Source organism: Antechinus flavipes, chromosome 2 (genome assembly GCF_016432865.1).
Source record: "Antechinus flavipes isolate AdamAnt ecotype Samford, QLD, Australia chromosome 2, AdamAnt_v2, whole genome shotgun sequence".
In the NCBI taxonomy this organism is placed as follows: domain Eukaryota; kingdom Metazoa; phylum Chordata; class Mammalia; order Dasyuromorphia; family Dasyuridae; genus Antechinus; species Antechinus flavipes.
Window position 1 is genome coordinate 363880634 of NC_067399.1, and position 22010 is coordinate 363902643.

The 22010-nt window shown below is 35.7% G+C and overlaps 1 long non-coding RNA gene across 1 annotated transcript in view; it reads left to right on the forward strand.

The window, feature by feature from the left end:
- Positions 1-22010, forward strand: part of LOC127549832 (uncharacterized) — a 129226-nt gene that overhangs the window by 51699 nt on the left and 55517 nt on the right. The window contains exon 3 of the long non-coding RNA XR_007950735.1: positions 656-689. This is a non-coding gene — a long non-coding RNA (uncharacterized LOC127549832). The remainder of the gene's footprint in view (positions 1-655; positions 690-22010) is intronic.

Consider the following 22010-nt stretch of genomic DNA (forward strand, 5'->3'; position numbering starts at 1 on the left):
ATTTATCTCCCATCTCTGAGCCTTTGCATTATTTTCCCTAATGCTTGGAATCCATCCACATCTCTGCCTCTTAAAATATCTTGTTTTCTCCCAAATTCTACTGTAACACATTCTATATAAAGCCTTTCTTAAACTATCCCCTAACTACTAGTGATCTCCCTCAAATTTGCCTTTTATTTATTTTGAATATATTTTGTGTATACTTTTATTTATATGCATGCTCTTCCTTCTGATAGGATATAAATTGCTTTAAAAGGCAAGAACTGTTTTATTATTGTATTCCTAACTTCAACCTTTAGCACAGTGTCTGGGCTATAGTAAGTATTTAATAAAATCTTATTTATTTGTTGATAAAATTCCATATGCTTAATAAAGGCGAAAGTTTATCTTTATAAATTTTTTCAATCCTTTTATTTTTAATGGAAGAGACACCATTTCCTAGTATATTCCCTTTCCTTCCTCCTCTCAAGAGAATATTCCAATATTTATTTTTATTATATGCTTGGTAGTCCAAATTTTGTTAGAAGACTTGTTATAGTGTCTTTAGCCCTTAAGTTATTGAATAGTTGGGGTCAGATATTTTCAGGGATATGGACATGTGTATTATTCTTGTAGATTTCAAAACCATAAGCTCTTTTTTCCCCTTTCCTTGCAGGAATTTAGAAACCTTGAAGTCACAAGAAGAAAAGGTAAGAAAGCATTTCTTTTTTTTGCAGCTGTTGTCATTGGGAAGTTATTTGCTGCAGGAGATTTCATATTTGCTGGTTCCTCTTGTTTGAATTTCACATAATTTTTTTGGTAATGGTAGTGGCTGTGTGTGTGTGTGTGTGTGTGTGTGTGTGTGTGTGTGAAATAATGAGCTTATGCAGTGATCTGTGTAATTCTGTGAGAAGCGATTTCCAGGAATTATCTTTAAAAATCATACCCTTCTGCCCTAATTTCTGGGAAATGAACTGAAGTCTAAAGAGTTGCCATTTCTGAGCAAGTTCTAGCATTGCATGATTAGAAGCTTCTTAAGCGAATAAAGTGTCAAGCTTCCATTGAAAGTGGCATGATAATAACCAGCCTTTATCCAGGAAGAATGTTCTTGCCACAAACTTCCAGTTTACAGTTTAAGATATTTCAGTTGCTAGGAAGGTTAGGAAGCTACCATGTAAAATCTTTGTACTCAGGTTTGTTGAAAAAAAAAAAAGTCAGTTGAACTGCAAGGGGAGAGTAAATTGTCTCTAAATTAATTTATTTTACTTCTCAAGAAAGTACAATAATGTCCTCTTTTACCCTTCATTATTGCTTCTAGCAAGACATTTCTTAAGGAGGAAATCCCATGAATGTTAATCCTATGTGATCTTCTGGTTGCACAAGAGGATTATTCTTGTTCATTTTTAAAAATCCTTTTAGTAGCAAAGACCCCTCTGTTAAGTGAGGGAGAGAGAGAGAGAAAGAAAGAGAGAGAGAGAGAGAGAGAGAGAGAGAGAGAGAGAGAGAGAGAGAGAGAGAGAGAGACACAAAGAGACAGAAACAGAGAGACAGACAGAGAGACAGAGACAGAAGCAGACAGATAGAAAGAAACAGAGAGACAGAGACAGACAGGGAAATAGACATGAGAGAGATAGAACATCATCTTCCAGTTACCAGAACACTTACCAACAAATTAGAAATAACTTTCTCACCCTTCTTAAGCATAATGATTATTGTGTTTAATTATTTATTATTATAGAAGGTGTTCCTTAAATCTTAGTGCCTTAAGACTGCATATGGTCATTGTGGTCCCATGAGGAAAAGCACTAGATTTAGACTCTGAGGACCTGTGTTCAGATCCTCATTTTGATAATCACTACTTGTCAGACCTGGGGCTAATCATTTAATTTCTTGAATTTTATTTTTTCTTATTTAGAAAAAGAGGGAGTTGAAATACATGACCTCTAAATTCTCTTCCGTCTGACTTTGTGTGCAAGTGTGTGTGTGTGTGTGTGTGTGTGTTGTGTGTGTGTGTGTGTGCAGTGAAAAATTTCCTGTCTCATTAGTTTGGATCCATTGCTACTTGTTTTGTCTCTATCCTGGAGAGTGGCCTATATAGCTTTTGATTTTAACTAAAGATCCACCTTTGTCTACCACATACCAGTTAGGGTCTTTTGTGGGGATCCACTGTACTCCTGTAAAATTTCTGTCCTTTTGTTTTTAGCCCTTAACGTTTTTCTTTCTTTTTTTTTTTTTTTTTTGGACCTCCTATCATTTGTATCCTGGTATGTATTACTAATTGGGTGAAGTAAAAATTCAGTGGCAAAACTAAGGGAATTGAAGTTTCCCTTAACTAGTGAGCTTTGTGTTCCCATTACTGTCCTTGCCTGTCAATAGAGTTGTTGGAAATAGAGAAAACTGGCTTACTTCTTGGTAATACCCTACCTGACTTTCTCTTGATTCTCTTCATCTAGCACAGTCATTTCTAGATGACATGTCTGCTTGAATAATCTAGTTACAGAATGAGAAATATTGAAAGAAGTATTCCTTGCTGGAGATGCAATTTTCAAAGCCTGACCCAGCTCTGTGACTTAGATATTCCTCAAGGTCTATGAAGGAGTTCCCCACCCAGTATCTGGACCTAATGATCTCCCTGGAGTAGTATTTTTCTAGTAGAAATAATGGGCTTTGAAACCAAAGATAATGAGGAAGGGACAAGGGCACAGGACTACTTTTTTTAGTTCCATCCCATAATGATCTGCTGATCAATTTTAGAAGGTACATGACAGACTATGTTCAAGGGACTGACTAAATCATTTCTATTGACATCTATATTTCTATATGCATTCATATATTTAAAAAAAATACAATAAGGATGTATACCCAGCCTTTTCTTGATCTAAGGATCTTCTCCAGTACAGATGATGGATAGCCAGAACTTGGACATCTCCTTAGAGGTAAATTCCTTACATACTCTAGGAGTATTCCAATATACTTTATAACTGCAACACTCATGAGTAAATTTACATAAAAATGCAAACCAAGATTGGTACAATTCATTTAGTGTTTAGTGGTTATGTAATAATAGAATGGCACTTACTCTGGATGTTTCTAATGGCATATCTCTTCCTTCTTTCTCTTTCGGTAGGGAAGAGTCAAATCTAACAATTGGCCATAGTGCTCCTAGAAACACTTGATGTGTCATTGGAACTGAGTTCAGTGCCAGAGGCTACAAAAATTGTGAATTATCCTTTGAGGAAGGAGGTTAGGTCATACTGCTCATGGCATGGTACTGGATAACATGGGTATTGATCAAAAAGTTCCAAGATACAGGGATAGCATAAGATGGAAAGAAGATAAAACAGCAAGGGAGATGCATGACTGCTATTATTGGTTTGATAACATTGAGTGTGCAATGTCTTTAGAATATGAAAGGCAGCATGACATAGTGAATTGAGAGCTATCCTAGCAATCAGAAATATCTGGGTTCAAATGTAATCTTTATCATATACTGATCATACGACCTTAGGCTAATCACTTAACTCTATCAGTGTTGTAGGTAACTCTCAAGGACTAAAAGTTACAAAGAAATCACTGGACCTGCATTTGGAGAGAGAATTCCTTTAAGGGTCTCCTATATCAATGAAATTATAGACCACTTCCTTATCTCTATATTGAGTATAAATTTAATCTCTTCTGAGTTTCTAATTCCTGAAGTAGAAATACATCTTGAGTGATAGGGATCTCACAGCTGTAACGGGAGCCATCTCTATTACTCAGGGACATCTAAGAGGCATGAGGCAGGGATCAAGTCCATTTGCTGCTTTTGTCACCAAAATTCTTGAAAAATAAGATTCAGAGGAAAATTCAAAGCATCCTAGTCATTATTTCTGTTACTTACAAATAAATCATCCTGCTTTTATGGCAGACCAGTTCTCAACACAGATTTTTAGGAAATGTGACCTGATATTATATAACATTTTCTCCTACCTGCTCCAGAGAGCATCATTTATCTACTATTTATTATGTCATGAATGTGGGAACAGTCAGATCTCTTCCTTAATATCACGAAGTTATGGGCATTCTGTCTAAGGTATATTTGTTTGGCAATTCAAGGCCTCAGGCTGTGAATCTTCTCAAGATCACAGTGTGTCCTAAGAGGGGAGAAAAGTAGAGAGATGAAATTATGGGATACATTTTTCTGTCATTAAATAAAAGTAAATCATAGTCTAGCAGCAAATACTTTAAGTTAAAGACAAATTTTATGTTTAAACTTTTCTTCCCCTGGTGTTTTGGGATTTCTGGAAGCAGTATGACAGTGGAAAGTTCATTAGAGTTGGAGGGCCTGTATTCAAATTCTCCCTCCATCAGTTACTATCAATGTGGCTTTGGGCAAATCATTTGAACTTTTTGGGCCTCTGATGGCTCATCTATAAAGTAACAGAATTGAACTAGTTGACCTTTTCTAAGTCTTTGATCCTACTATCTTCATTTTGAGTTGATCAAGACCCTAAGGGACAATGAAGCTAGGACTGAATGTCTTTAAATATAACAATCCCCCTCTTGAGCTTCCTTCAAAGATTACTTGCAAACTGATCTTCAGGAAAGTCATTGATTAGTCATTGTTTCTACTTCTAACTTTGATAGGATGGTAGAACTCTAGGGGCAGGTGATGGACATTCTCATGTGAATCATTCAAAGATGCTTCATGAGATTGATTATATGAAACCTGAGAGGGTACTGTTTGTTAATAGTGGAAGAACAGTTACTGATAAGTCCCAGAGCAAATCTGGTAGTAGCAGGCTATTTTGCCTGTTGACATGCTAGATAAATTGACAAACATTTTTCAGTACCTCCTATGTGCCAGGAACAGTGCTGGGTATTGATGGCCTAACAGTAGCAATTAATCAGTCTTTGCCCTCAAGAAGCTTGTATTCTGTGAAGTATACCCCTACTTCTCTGTTTGTAGTTTTTCTTTCAGTTCAGTGTCTGACTTGTCAGTGAGAAGCTGTTGCTCCAAGATTTGCTGCTTTAAATAACTTTGGCTAACCTGGGGTATTGGAGCTTCATTAGCACTGACAGGACCAGAGCAACTAGAGGAACTGAAATATTTGCTTTCGAGGGGCTTGATGTATTGCTGTAGGAACAAGAGTTTTCTCTGAGATGATAGTTGCAAGGTTCATTAAATCTTTTAATTGATGGAAGTTGTTTAACAACTCTGCTCTTTCTTAATCTCATCGAAAAGGTTTCTCTGCACACAAATGCTTCCAGCAGACCTGTCTGTCCAGGGAGTCAATTTGGTTGTTTTGTCCCCCCAAGTTTTCTAGGTCTGGTAAAGGAATCTGAGAGGAAAGTGAGAAATCTGAGAGATGGTTAAGTAGAATGAAATGAATATGAAATAGAAACTGCATTTAAAAGTCTTCAGTAATCTGGTTATAACCTCTCTCTATACTGATTTCCCATCATTTCCCCATATATGAGGCAATTAGGATTAAGTAATTTTCCCAGGATTACTCAACTAGTAAATGTTTGAGACCAACTTCAGGAACTCAGATCCTCTTGGCTCATGCTCCATCCACTGTGTCATTTAGGTGCCCATTTTTTTTGCTGTTTAAATTTTAAGCATGCTCTAGTCATGGATGATAGGAAATTCTGACATGAATCTTTCAAAGACATTCCATTAGGTTCTAGGTACTTTTATTATTCCCAGTATATGACTAGCTCCTTCCTCTTTGTCTTTGCTTAAGCTGGGTTTTGTTCATGGGATTCCATTCTTGCTCATTTGTTCATTCACAATTCAAGTCCATACTTAGGACCTTTCTTGAAGTCAACTCCAAATTACTTTGTTTTACTAACCTGAATAGACATAGTTTTCCCCTCAGTAGGATGTCAGCTCCTTGAATCAGGGGGACTCCTTTATTTTTGTCTCTGTATATTACATATTTATTAATATTTATCAAAGTTAATCAAAAAGCTCAATAATTAGTTCCTTTCATAAGTAGGTGAAACCTTGTTCTTTAAGGTTCTATATCTGAACTTCTAGCACTATCCTTTCCCTATCCCTACCTCCCTTTGGGTGTGAGGAGCAGTTATGTTCTAATGCCTCTTATTTTCATAACTCCTTCATCTATCCCTAAAATGGATTCTCCATCCTTTCTGGAGATTTGGCCAAAGGTAGGGAGACCAAGGTGAATTCCTCTTTGTCTTAGAGTATCAGAAGTGAGAGGCCAGTAGTGATTGTAATTGCCAGAATTCATCTGCCTGAAACCAATATTTTTCTCTAACTGATTCCCATCCCCCTCAATTACAGCTGCAGGGCGCTTTCCAGACAGCTGAGCAAGTGGTTACTTCAATTTTAGTTCTTGTCATCTGCCTCTCAGCAACGAGGGGTTATATCTGAGCTATCCTGGCTGATTTGCTCTGTGATTAGGGCCTGCAAATGTGTAGGCAGGCCCCAATGCCATGTTGTTTGACCCAGCATCCCAGGAAGCTGTTCAGTGTGCTATTACAGGTAAGTACAGTCTCTGCCTTATGATGATGCAGCTCACAGCTGGGGGAGGGATGCTTTCTCAGTTAAAGGAGAAGGGCAGAGAGCAATAGATGAGTGCAGCCGAGGTAGTTATAAGGTTTGTTCAGAGGTGTGTAAGTGCTAAACCAACCTGGCATAGCAGTTCTTGGGAACGTGGGAAGTGAGCTCCAACCTTCCTTTTTGAAAGCACTTGGAATTAGTCTTTAATTGGCAGCTGTCTCTAATAGCCCTTTTATTGTTCTCTGCATCTGGATGAGCTAAAGCCATTAAGAATCCCATTCTGTTTACCATTAATTTTGATTTTGTTTAGCAGATGTTTCCTGGATCTCACAGTTGCTTACCTAATCTATCTTGGTATAATGTGAAGTGGCTAACTATCTTCCATGAAACAGATTAATAAACTCCCTGATTCTTCATGGGTAACATCTTTTACTGCTGCAAATATATGGTATTTTAAGAGGGAGGTTGTAAAATGTCCAGATTTGATGGTGCCTAGGGCAATCGAAGGTCCTTTTTCAAATCAAGGTTACCATCTGGGAAAATAGTCTGCAACTCATTTCCATTCTCTTATTGGAACAATGAAATACCCCCTGTGGTCTTTACATTAGAACAAGTTGAGGTTGACTTCTCTCACTACACCTAGATTTCCTCCAACCCCTAAATTAACTTTAAAAAAATTTATTCTCATTTCCCATCTGATTGAGATGAGCTCTAGAAGTAAGGTTTGTTCAGACTCAATTGTTACAGAATGAACCAACTAATCATACAAACTCTAAAATGCTGAAGAAAAGGTGGTTTAGAGATTTTCTGGCCTAATCTCTTTATTTTCACAGATTGGGAAACAACATGGTATTGTGGAATGATACTAGATTTGCTGGGAGGAAAATAATTGCCCTTATTGCAATCAGAGGATAAGGACTTGAATCCTAACTCTGTCACTTAGCAGCTGTGTGAGCTTAGGAAACTCACTTATCTGAGACTCAGTTTTTTCATCTGTAAAGTACGATAACAGTACTTGCACTACCTCACAGGCCTTACTGTATGTAATGACCAAATAAGATTACAATTTATAAAATGATGTGCAAATTCACATTCATATATATATCACAGCAGAACTGTAAGCTGAGATTTATTTTTTTTTTAATACAGAAGTCTCAGAGAAGTTACATTGCTTCTTTTGCCCTAGTTAGTTTTACCTAGTTATTTAGATTGCAAAGCATGAACTAGAGCTTAGGTCACCAGACTCCTAGCCTCATTATTCTATCTCTCAGTGCTTTGATTGGAGAATGACCTTGTATGTCCTCTTGACAAGCTGTGGTAGCTTTCTATATCAGACAAACCATTTTGATGGAGATCTTTTGGGTGATTTTTGGTCAATGCTGCTAATAATTTTCCTCAATTGTTAAGGCATTAAAAATTATTTGGTTAATGCATTTTGTGTGTGTAGGTATAGTTTTTGAAAAACAAGGAATGGATGGAAGTTAAAAGATAATTCAGTTCTACTTTCTTCTACTTGAATCATTTTTGGACTATTGTGTCCTGTTCTGGGTATCACATATTAGAAAGAATAATGACAAATGAGAACCTATTAGCGGAGGTTTTCCTGGATAATCAGGGAAATAGATATTTTCTTCACACCAGCACTAAGTAAAATACCTTGGGAATATTTTTCCTAGAAAAAAGACAAGTCTTGGTGGGAGGACATTTAAGTGTCTGAGAGGTAGTTCTAAAAGTACACTTATTAATTATATGTACATAAAAAATTTTAAACTGTTTAATGATTATAGAATTACAAATCAAAGCAATTTTGATTGGCTATTGTACAACTATCAAGTTGACAGATGGTTTGAAAATGACACTCAAAGTTAGTATGACTGTGGGGGAAAAATAGGCATGCCATACATGTCCCTGTTGGAAGTGTGAATTGGTACAGTCTTTTTGGGAAATAATATTGAGTTAAATGATAACTATTGTTAAGATGCTCATGCCCTTTGACTTTGTTATTTCATTATTAGAATTATATCCCAAGAATGTTAACGAAAGGGGAAAAGTTTGTGTAAAAATAATTTCAACAACATTATTTATAATAGTAATAATTTGGAATGTCCAATGATTGAGCCATTTCTCAATGGCTGAATAAATTGTGGTATAAATATAATACAATACTTTTATACCATTATAAATGACAAATATGAGGTACATTAAGAAATTTTAAAAGACTTATGAAATGAAAAAAGCAAAGTTACAAGAACAATGTACATATTGTTTCTAACTATGTGAAATAAAAGCAACAAATTCTGGGAAGTTTATAGAAAACTATAGGACAAGTTTGATATTCAAGTCAGTTTGTATATTTTTCTTAAGACTGAATGAGACTTATTTTTAGACAATCTCAGCTTCTTTTTATGTATTTGAAGGTTATGTTTTAGAGTAATGAAGTTTATGATACAAATATTTTATTGAAAGAATTTTAGAATCTGAGGGGCTGTCATGATGAAGAATGATTAGATTTGCTTTACCATTTCAATTAAAAAAACCCTATTCTCATGTGACTTGTACTTACATTTGTTTTCATGGCAGGTGCTCAAGTATCCATTTCATGGTTTCTGTTTACTTTTTGCCACCTCGATTTAAATTTTTTTCCCTAGAAAAAATACTTAAATGAAGGATGAATTACCGTATATAATAGATGTAGAGCTGGAAGAAATGTCAAGAGACCATTTTGTGTAAATCCCTCATCGTACAGATTAACAAATGGAGATCTAAAAGTTAAATACACAGTAAACATTAGAGGTGGATTTTATACTCAGAAAGAAGATAGATCAATCCAGGTCGCTCATTTGTTAGTAAAGAAAAGAACTGTGAAATCAAAAAATTACCATAAGGCTTGATTTGTTTAATGGAAAAAGTGAAGTGATACACCAGTTTTTGAATTATGTGTTTTCCACTGGGTCCTTAGATGACAAAATATGGGGTATGTCAAATGAAGCCTGTCAACTTGGGAAGACTGTACATATGGGTCTAAAGGCAGATTTAGGTGACTCAATGTTCGTTTGTTGCCCATTTCTCTCGTCTCACTGGAGGGAGATTGTCCACACAGATCATTTGTTAAGATAGTATTCTGATAGTCTAAAAGTGTCCCCATTTGAAAGTAAATGTTCCTTGTATTGACTCTACATTAAGCCAGTGTCATATGACTGTAGATCAAGAGCCACAAGAGGCTTTCATAGATATTAAGTTATAGTATTATAGATCTTAGGTGACCTAGTGCAACTCTCTCATTTTATATAGAAAAAAAATCCATGCCTAAGAAAGATGAAGTAGCTTGCTGAAGATGACACAGATAGTAAGTAAGCAGCAGAACTAGAATTTAAGCTCAGATCTTAAAACTCTACGTCATTCATCTTTTCTTATTATACCATATTGTCTTCCTTTAGCACGCACAATGGTATCTAAAGCAAGGGAGAATTATGGCTTTTTCTAATCTGTTTTGGGCAAATAATCTCATTTATCAGATGATTATTAAAACTTGTATTAATGCAAATATGAATATTTTATAATCTTTATTGTCATAAAGAGTCTCCTATGTTTAGAGAAATTTTAGTGACTGGATCAGTATTAATGAAACAATATGTGTAAGAGGTAGGTTTTCCCATCTCTAAGGATGACCTTCTGTTTACTATACTATATGTCTTCTCAATGGGATGTAAGCAGTGTTTATGGAAGACTAGCATTTCTGGTGTCAGGGCTTGCAGATCCCTTTTCAAGGCTACTCAGTTGCCTTTGGGATCCACCTGGCACCCAGTTCTTGCCTGTGGTTCCAAGAATCTGTAGCATGCACAGTTGCCACAACCCAGTAAAACCTCCTTAGCAGACAGGCTAAACCAGGTTGAGAATACCTGATAAACCTCTATTCTATCTACCCAAGCATGTGAAGCCTTTCCAGTGGAAACCTCATCCAGTGGATGAGAACAATCTGTTCTTGACTTTTGTTCTGCCCCTGGACTAAAGTAACTTTGGAAGAGAGAATGAGGCTGACAACGTTGTGCATTTCTGCTTCATTTAAATAAGATTCACAGGCAAGTCATTATGTGGTAAGCGTGGCTTTGGCATGCAGGTATAGGCTTATTAACAATGTAAAAAAACATAAGCTTAAATTATGGCTACAGTCAGTTCTAGGATTGTAAAAAGTAAGAGAACAGTGAATGTAATTGTTGATATTGCCATGCTGATAGAGGAGAAGGCTAGTTAGTGTTGCTGAGCTCAAGATATCATCCTGTGAGGTCATTGATCATCTTTGAGACCTAATAACAACAATTTCCTCTTGAGAAATTTTCTAGTTTTAATTAGCTGGATATGTGCCTCTGCTTATATTATTGGATATAACGATGTTATAAGATATAGGATATAGGCAGTTTGCCAAGGTGCTTCCAGACACAATAAAATTAAGGATTGGGGAAAAGGACAAAGCTTCACTGATCACTTGGTCATAATGTTCGAGTAATTCTTCCCTCAGAAATTTGTATGAAAGACCTTATGCTTTTCATCCTTAAATTCTAAATCTTCATTATTAGTAGAAGTTTCATAATCCCCTTTCTACCCTTTGGCTACTATTGCCACTGATACAAATAGAAGTAATGTGTTATTGTACAAATCTTTTGTAAGATGGACACATTAGCTTGTTAACCTATAGGTTACTCATTCTTATTCTTTGCCTGATTGACCTGTTTCTCTGATAATATTCATCCTTGATCTTGTCCCTTCCCTGGTCACAATAAAAAAGATTCCTTTTGTTACTTGGGCTGGGCTCTTTGGCTACTGAGTTTCCTTTTCAACTCTCAAATTCTTTGACATATGTCTTTATCATTTCTAACATATAAATCATCACTATTAAGAATCTATAGCCTATTCATCTCCACATTCACTATTCCATTGCTCTTTGGGTGAAATTTTGATTCTTCTTTGTTGACTCTCTGACATATAGCATTCTGGGAAAATATTTATGTAAGGCTATATTGGGAAGGAGAAAGGAAAAAATAGATTTACATGACAACTTTAATACATTTTTAAAGGCAGTAGCAAATTCTACATTTAAATTTTCAATTTTAAGTACAATCATCTTTTTTTTTTTTTTTAGTATACTATGTTAAAGAAGTGCTTGTTTTATTTCATAAACTTAAAAATGAAATAAATAAAAATGTCAACATTTGAGCTAAATACATAGTCACCCCCAGGACATAGTTATCCCTTATTGTCCCTGCCTCTCATTTCAACATTCTCATATTACTCTGTGATATCTCTTTTATAGATAAATTTCTTATATTTCTTTTCCATAATAATACTTTGCCTGTACAATTAGACCGAGATTTTTCTGAAGGCAAATACTAAAGTTCTCTTTCTTTTGGTTTTCTCATAGCATAGTCAAATCCAATGCTGAACTGGGCATCCAGAGGCCCCAGAGTTATTTGTTTATTGAAAAATGTGCTTTAGGCACTTGCTTTTATAGCAAATTTCTGTTTTTTATTTATTTGATATTTTGTTCTTTGACATAAATGTGATTAAAGGGCTTTTGGATTTGTAGTTATTAAGATTATGGATAAATGGAAGTTACAAAATATTGCAGATGCTATTTTTGGCTGTCCGTTCTACTACATTTTGTGCTCATACAAAGGCCCAACTTACTTAATGAACATTGTCATGGGTATGTATATATAAACACAGTGTATGTGTGTGTGTGTGTATTCTCCTCTGCCAAATTTTGTTTTAAAGGCAAGACAAGCCATATCTAAGACCTATAAAATGGGTATGTTTTAAAATAGGGTACTATGGGTGAAATACTGAGTGGAAAATTTCTTCTTAGATTATAAGCTTCTTGAAGACAAGGAAAGTCTCATGTTTTGTTTTTAGCATTGGAGTTAATTGTTCTTTAAATGTTTGATAGAATTCACATTTAAATCCATCTGGTCCTGGGGATTTTTTCTTAGGAGTTGATTGATAGTTTGTTCTATTTCTTTTTCTGAGATGGGACCGTTTAGGATATTTACTTCTTCCTCTGTTAGTTTGGGCAAGCTATATTTTTGGAGGTATTCTTCTATTTCATTTAAGTTGTCGAATTTATTGGCATAAAGTTGGGCAAAGTAACTCCTAATTGTTGCTCTAATTTCCTCTTCGTTAGTGGCGAGTTCTCCCTTTTCATTTTTAAGACTAACAATTTGATTCTCCTCTTTCCTTTTTTTAATCAGATTTACTAAGGGTTTGTCTATTTTGTAGGTTTTTTCATAGAACCAACTCTTAGTTTTATTAATTAATTCAATAGTTTTTTTTTTACTTTCAATTTTATTGATCTCTCCTTTTATTTTTAGAATTTCAAGTTTAGTGTTTGACTGGGGGTTTTTAATTTGTTCCTTTACTAGCATTTTTAGTTGCAAGCCCAATTCATTGACCTTCTCTTTCTCTATTTTATACAAATAGGCCTCTAGAGATATGAGATTTCCCCTTATTACCGCTTTGGCTGCATCCCATACATTTTGGTATGATGTCTCACTATTATCGTGTTCTTGGGGAAAGTTATTAATTATGTCTACGATTTGCTGTTTCACCCAATCATCCTTTAATATGAGATTATTTAGTTTCTAATTATTTTTTGGTCTACTTTCCCCTGGCTTTTTATTGAATGTAATTTTCATTGAATCGTGGTCTGAAAAGGATGCATTTACTATTTCTGCCTTACTGCATTTGAGTTTGAGGTTTTTATGTCCTAATATATGATCAATTTTTGTATAGGTTCCATGAACTGCTGAAAAGAAAGTGTACTCCTTTCTGTCTCCATTACATTTTCTCCAGAGAGCTATCATATCTAATTTTTCTAGTATTCTATTTACCTCTATGACTTCTTTCTTATTTATTTTGTGGTTTGATTTATCTAATTCTGAGAGTGCAAGGTTGAGATCTCCCACTATTATAGTTTTGCTGTCTATTTCTTCTTGCAGCTCTCTTAATTTCTCTTTTAAGAATTTAGATGATACACCACTTGGAGCATATAGGTTTAATACTGATATTGCTTCATTATCCAAGCTACCCTTTAGCAAGATATAGTGCCCTTCCTTATCTCTTTTAATTAGATCAATTTTTGCTTTAGCTTGATCTGAGATCAGGATGGCTACCCCTGCTTCTTTGACTTCACCTGAAGCATAGTAGATTTTGCTCCAACCTTTTACCTTTAACCTGCATGTATCTCCCCACTTTAGGTGTGTTTCCTGTAAACAACATATTGTAGGATTCTGACTTTTAATCCATTCTGCTAACCACTTCCTCTTTATGGGGGAGTTTACCCTGTTCACATTTATGGTTAAAATGACCAATTCTGTATTACTTGCCATCTTGTTAACCCCTGTTAATGCTTTTCTCCCTTCTTTCCCCCTTACCCCCCTTCCCAGTATTAAGCTTGTGAGCACCACTTGCTTCTCACAGCCCTCCCTTTTTAGTATCCCTCCCCCCATCTTAGAGTTCTTCCCCCTATCTAACCCCTTTCCCTCCCAGTTTCTGTATTCCCTTCCATTTAGCTTATTCCTTCCCTTTTCACTTTTCCCTTCTCACTTTTCAATGAGGTGGGAGAAGTTTCACCATAAATTGAATATGTCTAAAATTTTTTTCTTAAAGCCAATTCTGAAGGCAGTAAGATACCCACTATATTCATCCCCCTCCATTCTTTCTCTCAGATATAATAGGTTTCCTTTGCCTCTTCATGAGATGTAGTGCCCCCACATTACCCTTTCTCTGGTATAATATCCTTTCCACATCTAGTTTCAAGAACAAGGTATACATGTATTCTTTATACATCTTTATAGCCGAAATATAGTTCCCAAGATTAATCCTTACCTTTTTAGATTTCTCTTGAGTTCTATATTTGTAGATCAAACTTTTTGTTAAGTTCTGGCTTTTTCATCAAAAATAGGTGAAATTTGCTTACTTCGTTGAATATCCATCTTCTTCCCTGGAAAAAGATGCTCATTCTAGCTGGGTAAGTTATTTTTGTTTGCATATTGAGTTCCTTAGCCTTTCGGAATATCATATTCCAGGCCTTCAATCCTTTAATGTGGATGCTGCTAGATCCTGGGTAATCCTTATTGTGGCTCCTCGATACTTGAATTGGGTTTTTCTAGCCGCTTGCAATATTTTTTCCTTCGTCTTAGGGTTCTGGCATTTGGCCACTATATTCCTTGGTGTTTTGATTTTAGGATCCCTTTCAGTAGGTGATCGATGAATTCTTTCAATGTCTATTTTACCCTCTGTTTCTATGACTTCTGGGCAGTTCTCTTTGATAATTTCCTGGAAAATAGTGTCCAGGCTCTTTTTTCATCATACTTTTCTGGGAGTCTGATGATTCTCAAATTGTCTCTCCTGGATCTGTTTTCCAGGTCTTTTGTTTTCCCAAGAAGGTATTTCACATTCTTTTCCATTGTTTGATTTTTTTGGATTTGCTTGACTGATTCTTCTTGTCTCCTTGAGTCATTCAATTCCATTTGTTCGAACCTGATTTTCAATGAAGTATTTTCTTTACTCACTTTTTAAAAATCTTTTTCTAATTGTCCAATTGAGTTCTTTTGTTCTATGGAATTTTTTTCCATTTCACCAATTTTGTTTTTTAGAGAGCTATTTTCTGTTTCCAGTTCACTAATCCTATTTTTCAAGGATTTTATTTCTTTATCCATTCTCTCTTTAAGTGAGTGGGATGACTTCTCCAGCCTCTCTTGCCAAGCCTCTCTCTCCTTTTCCCATTTTTCTTCTAGCTCCCTTGTGAGAGCCTTTTTAACTTCTTCTATGAGATTCATCTATGCTGAGGAACAGATGATCTCCTCCTTTGGGGATTCATCTGGAGATAATCTGTTTTTAGTCTCCTCAGGGTTTAGAGTCTGCTCTCTATCTGTATAGAAGCTGTCAAGGGTTAAAGTCCTCTTCAATTTTTTGCTCATTTTGTCAAAGAATCAAAGACAAACTAGCAAAGAAAAAAATGAAAGAACCCCTAAATGGAGTCTGCTTTTTTGGGAGGAGGGGCTGGGTGGTGTTACCGAGCTTCCTCTACAGACTGCGGGGGCAGCAGCAAGGCACTAGCCAGACTGTGCTGAGCCTGCGCTCTGAGACTCCGAGAGCGTACTGAGACACTGTGGGGGAGGGGTGGCCAGGTCCTGAGAGACTCCAGCTGTTCGGGGTTGTTTTTAGCTTCTCTGCTGGGCTGCTGACTTGCTGCCAGGGCAAAGTATCCAGTCCTGTAGCAAAGCTCTCCCAGCAGAGACTGCCGCGATCACACCCCAGCCCATCTCCGCTCTGCTTCTGTGCTCTTGCTGCCGCTGCCCTCAGCCTGCGCCCGATCTAAAACCATCCCTGCCCTCGAGCAAAAACAGACCTTTCCTGGCGAATCTCAAGGATGGCTTCTCTTGGTAACTATTTGTGGGTTTTTTTTTCAATCAAGCAGTAATTCAGAGGCTTGTAATGAAATGGATAGTGAGAGAAAGCGCGGAGCTTACACAGCTGTGTGCCTGCTCTCCGCCATTTTGGCCGGAAGTCCCTCACCTTTTGTTTTTATATCTCTAGCAAGTACCACAAGTAGTAAATGCTAGCAAGGAATAGGTACTTGATAAATTCTTGATAGATTGCAACTGGGACTCAGAGTTCATTATTGGGTTTGTGTTTGGTAAACCACCACAATACTATTATATGCATTAAACTCTGAGAAAACTTATCCTCTGTCTTTAAGGGGAGAAATGGAGGAATGAGAATAATATAAATCATAATCATCCAGGTGCCAAATTGCACATGCAACTCAAAAACCTAAAGAACTCAATCACTTTCCTGGAAAGAAGCTCATAGACTAGATCAAGAGTTGGCAAACAAACACTAGCTGTTTTTATACAACTCTAGGAGCTAAGAATGATTTTTATATTTCATATATATGTATGTATATTTAAATCAAATTTGTTTAAAATTAAAAAAAAACTGTTCTTACCTTAGATTGAATTCTGGGCTAGATTTATAGAATTTGTAATGGGAGCAACTTTTAAAATATCTACTTCATACCTAGAGGAAGTTAAGATTACAAAGCCTTGTTCTTGCCTTTGTTGTTATTTTTGTTGTTTAAGAAAAAAAGATGTTTCCCCCTGCAGCACACAATAGATTTTCTACTTCTTAGGAACTGCAGAAGCCCTGTTTTCCAACCTTGTTAAGCTGTTTGCACTGTGTGATATTCACTTGGCCTTGGCAAACTTCTGAGGTTAATTATCTAGGTTATGAAAATCATTTGTTTCTGTCTCTGCTTTGATGAATTGCTTTTTACCAACTTTTCTTTATTAAGAGATGAAGTGAAGAATCTGGCTGACTTTCACTGCCCATTATTATCTAATCCCTTCTCCTTCCTTAAGAATGAATTTATCTTTCAAAGATTTCCAAGGGGAAAAGAAACATCAAAACATCTCTACCTTTCTATACTGCCCACTGCAAAATTTCTCAATCAAACCTTTGGTCCATCTGTCTGTTCCAAGAGAAGCTAAAATGCCAGCTGGTAGCACAAGGTGGAGGAGTAAGCAATGCTTGATGCTTCTTTTTCTCCATATTCAGTCTATACGGTGTATAAACCTTGTTCCCTTTCTTGGTTTGAATAGGGAAATAAAGTGCTTGAGATTTGAAATCAAAGTACCTAGATTTGAATGATGATCTCTGGCAAGTCCATTTCCCTCTCTGAAGATCACTTTTCTCCTCTATAAATGATACTGTTTGATTTAAGTCCTTTGATGCTATTATATTCTGAGCTACCTTTTCAGATAGTGTTGCTAAGTGTAAATGATTTTGCAATTACTTGATATATTTTCCCCATTACTGTGCATGAAAATTTATACTTGTAGAAAATACCTACATGTACATTGTTCTATTTTCTGTTGGTGGTGAGCTGTTGTGACCTTTTGTACACTGAAGAGTAGCATTGTTTGTACTGGCTGTTGTGGTGCTTAGTCTTTTCCATACAGACACTTAACTTGATTTTTAAGAAGATATAAGAGGTATTTACGGAATAAAGTTCTATTCAAGGTATAGCATTACTATAGCTTTTGCTCACTGATTTGTTTTTTAAGTATTGAAAAATTGCTATCTTCTGTTTAGTTTCCAGAAAATGTATGGGACAGCACTGATATGCTGTTGATTTCCATTTGTTTTATCATGTTTGCTGAGAACATTTCCCATTCTCTAAAAAGCATACCCATATTCTAAAAGGTAGGATGAATAAATTCCCCCAAGGCTAGTTAGCTCATATTTTTAGTGCAAGATTTTAACTCAATTTGATAACAATAACCATAACAAGGAGGCATGTTTAAATAATACTTAAATTTTGTGAAGCACTTTACATGAATTTTTTTTTATTTATATAGCATTTTATATTATAACCTGTAAAGTGGAAGTTACAGGCATTATAAGTATATCCACAATCTTTTTTTTTTTAAATCTCTTAGAAGCAGAGAACAAAAAGGAAATAGAAAGAATTCACCAGTTATCTCCTGAAAGAAATCTCCAAATGAAAAATCCTGGGAACATCACTGTCAAAATCCCAAAAAGTTTCCCAGTCAAAAGAAAAATGACCAACCATTATTCAAAAAGATTGATGATAAAACGTGCCTCCTGATACAGAGATTAAGGATTTAGTTCAAAAATTAGACAGTTTGATTTGTATATGACTAATGTGGATTTTTCTTTTGTTTGACTATATGTTTTTTATTTGTTTTTTTTCTAATTCTCAAGTTTGAGGGGTATCAGGGTTAATGTGTGAGAGTACAGATTAAAAATAAAATTAAAAAAGAATTAGGGTTTTTGGAGGGTGGTTTTGGGTTTCTTTATTGAGGCAAGGCAGTTGAGTTCAGAGTCATACAGTTAATAAGTGTTAAGTGTCTGAAGCTGAATTTGAACTCCAGGGCTGTTGCTCTATATACTGCACCATCTAGCTGTCCCAAGGGTTTATTTTAAAAAGCCATAAAATCTGGCAAATTAATAATTATTACCTAATTTTGTATAAGATTAAGAAGAAAGAAGAGGGAGCTGAAAACAGTGAAATTTTTTTCAATGAATTATGATGAGAGTACTTCAGAAAAGTAAATAAAGAGCTTGGGATCTCTGGAAGCCTTGAAGAAAGAGGAGAAAGTATGAAATAAACACAATAGAATAGAATGAAGAGTCAATGAAGAAATAATAGAATGATTGCTGTGCAGTAGTGAGAATCCAATTGAGATCAAAAATCAAAATTGTATAGTTGACGAAATCAGTACTTTTTCTCCAGTTCCATTTAGCATCATGTGAATAAGAACAAAAGAAGTAGATTGTGAGAGTTATCTATAATTGGAATTTGGTTCTTGTAAATCTGTATCAAGTCTGGAAATCAAATTAATTCAGGGTCTGATTTGCTTTGATGGTGTCGTCTTTCACATGGAGAATGCAATTTCATACAAACTCATTTCTCCCTGCAGTTTTTATTTGGTTATTATAGATTTCAGCAAATGATAATAGTAGTATACATAGGAAAGTGGACTTAGGAAGTAGATTTAGATATAGTCTGTTGTTTACTACCTATGTGAAAAGGCAGATCTTTCATCCTTAGTAGATTATGCATAATGATATTACTAAATTTGAGGAAAACTTAAGGAAGTTAAGAGTAGGATCATGTAGCAAGAAGTAATTTCAGAGACCTTGTGATCTGACACCTTCATTCTACAGATGAAGAAACTACAGTGTAAAGAAATCTTAAATTGCTCAGGTTTATTTTGCATAGGTAACTGAGTATACTTTGTGCAATACTACAAGGTTTCCTTATAACCTCTAATGTTCTCTCATCTCTGATTTACTTCTTTGAGTTAAGCTTTGTCTATTATTTTGTTCATCATGCATTTTTCTTTCTTTGTCTTGCCTGAAGTGGAAACATAAATTTTCCAATATATTACTATAAAATCTGTTTATTGTATCCTTTCCTCAGGGGCCAGAAAAAGGGTTATTTGGTCATAGAATGGGAAAGAAGAATGACAAATTTCATTGACTTCAGACCTGTTTAGAGATAATACATCATGCTGGCAATTTGTGGGTAATACTCTGCAATTGAGGTGGTGTTTTTGTTGCTTTTGGATGGTCTCAAATTTTTCAAGGCCTTAAAGGTGTCTTGAGCCTAGGAAAATTTTCCAAGTCCCCCAAAATTCTCCTAGCTACTATTAGAAGTATAGACATAAAGATAAGGGGAAATAGGCTTCAAAATAAATCGTATACTTGAAAGTTAATAGTGGGAGGAAATACATTTTAAGCTGTTTATATTTACTAATTTTAGCAATTATTCACCTCGCTTTTTACAAGAAGTTAGAATTCTGATCACTGTTGCTCTCTAGCTGTTCATGTGTTCTGTTTGATTTTGCCTCTTTCCTGTGAGTCATCACATATTTCTGTACATAAATGGGAGTCTTGTAGCTTAGAGAAGACACTTATTTGAAAGGGTCAGATCTAATCTCATGTTTAGAACTTTAGTTGAAAAACAAAATGAGTGAAGATTTTGAAGCCTACAAAGCTGTTATATTCCTTCTGGGGGATTTTGAATAATGATCCCTTATATTTGCTGAACATTTTAAATCCTCCTCTCCCCTCCCCCACCCCTCCCCCCAGCTAAAGCACTTTCAAATACAATATCTCACAACAGCACCACTGAGAGATGGCAAAGCAGGGATTATCTTCATTCTATAGATGAGGAAAATGTGGTTCACAGAAAAGTGACCTACAATTAGTCTGTGATCTTAAACTCATATCCAAATCTTATATTTATTTTTACCTTTCTTGGATTAAATCTTGGATCCTCTAAGAATAAGTTTATGTTTCCAGTTTCCAAATTAAAGTTGATTGAAATCATGAAATTAATACCTTTTCATTTTTCCCTCCTCATGGTTCCTCTTTAAAAAATTAATGTGAAAACAACTTTTTTCAACTGTCAGTGTAATGACCAACAACTTCAAGACTCAGAATCCTCCAAATATGGGAAGAAATGGTAGAAGTTAATCATTTTCACACAACCTGTCTGCAATGAGATTTAATTATCACTTGACATATTTCTTGGTTTAAAATGGTGACAGCTTTAAAAAGAGAGCCCGAGAGAGATAGAGAATCAATTCATTAGCTGGTTGTCAGGTACCATATTAAAGTAACCTAGAAATACAGATGATCCTAGACAGCTGACAGCACAGTGCTTACTGACACATACAGATGTCTAGGCAGCTGGGCTGAGGGAAAAAAAAAAATAAACCTATGGTCAGGTTCTGAGAATGCCAACTTGTACCCCACTTAGGCTTTCCAGAAAGTACTAGAGGAAATTTAATCATATCATTGTATTCTCAGATCCTATTTCAGATGCAGAAATGATCATTCATTCTGAAGAATTTTTAATGAACACAATAATTCACTGTGATTTTTGCTTTGAAAGCCTGAAGTCTCTAGATAAACTAAAAACAATAGTAAATGTTTCCCTGTTTCTTGTGAAAATGAATGTTGTTTTTAAAACAGGGATGCAGGAAAAGCAAAAGTTTTAGATAGGATTATTATGATGTAGTTTCAGAAAAGATTCTTTTCTTTCTTTTCAAACAGTATGATACAGTGAAAAGTGCACTGGAGAATCAGAGGACCTTAGTTCAAATCTCATCTCTTGATGCTTACTATATGACCTTGGACAAAACATTTAACATTTTGAGTCTACATGATTCTTCCAACAATGTTGACTCTGAGCTCCCTTCCAACTTGAGGTTACAATATTTTGTAGATCTCACCTCTATCCCTAAGGTATTATATCCTGTATCATGCTGATTCTCCCCCACCTCCATATATTACACAATAGCTAGAAATTTACATCATAGCTAAAACATGTCAGATTCATTTGGCCAAAAACATTCATTAAGTGTCTACTTTGTAGAGAGTGTTATGTTAGGTAGTGAAGAGGATTCAAAATTCAGAAAGGACTGCCTGCTCTCAAAGGGCTTATTGGTTTAGTAAAGAGATAAGAGGGAGAGGGAGAGGGCAGAGGGAGAGGGGCAGGGTGTTTCTCATTCCAAGGTATGGGGACCTTCAATCCTGCAGACTACACTGATTCTTCAGCCACTGATGGCTTTGGGACAAAACCAGAAGTTTGGGAAGCTGGCCCGAATGATACAGATGATGGACCTGCTTATGGAAGTAACAGGAAAAAACCAAGATGAGTCCATAGTGGCCCTGCATGATTGCAATGGTGATGTGAACAGAGCCATCAACATATTACTGGAAGGGAATTTGGATACTACTTCATAGGAGACTGTAGGTGGTAAAAAGAAGAGTATTGGAAAAGAGAGTTCAGAAAATAAAGAGAATAGAGAAAAGAGAAATGATAAAGAAGCAAGTTGTGTACACGGCAGCAATAATCGGCGGGGAAGAGGTGGCAGTCGTGGCAGAGATTTTAGAAGTGAAGAGAATGGAGTTGACTGCAAGTAGCGGTAAC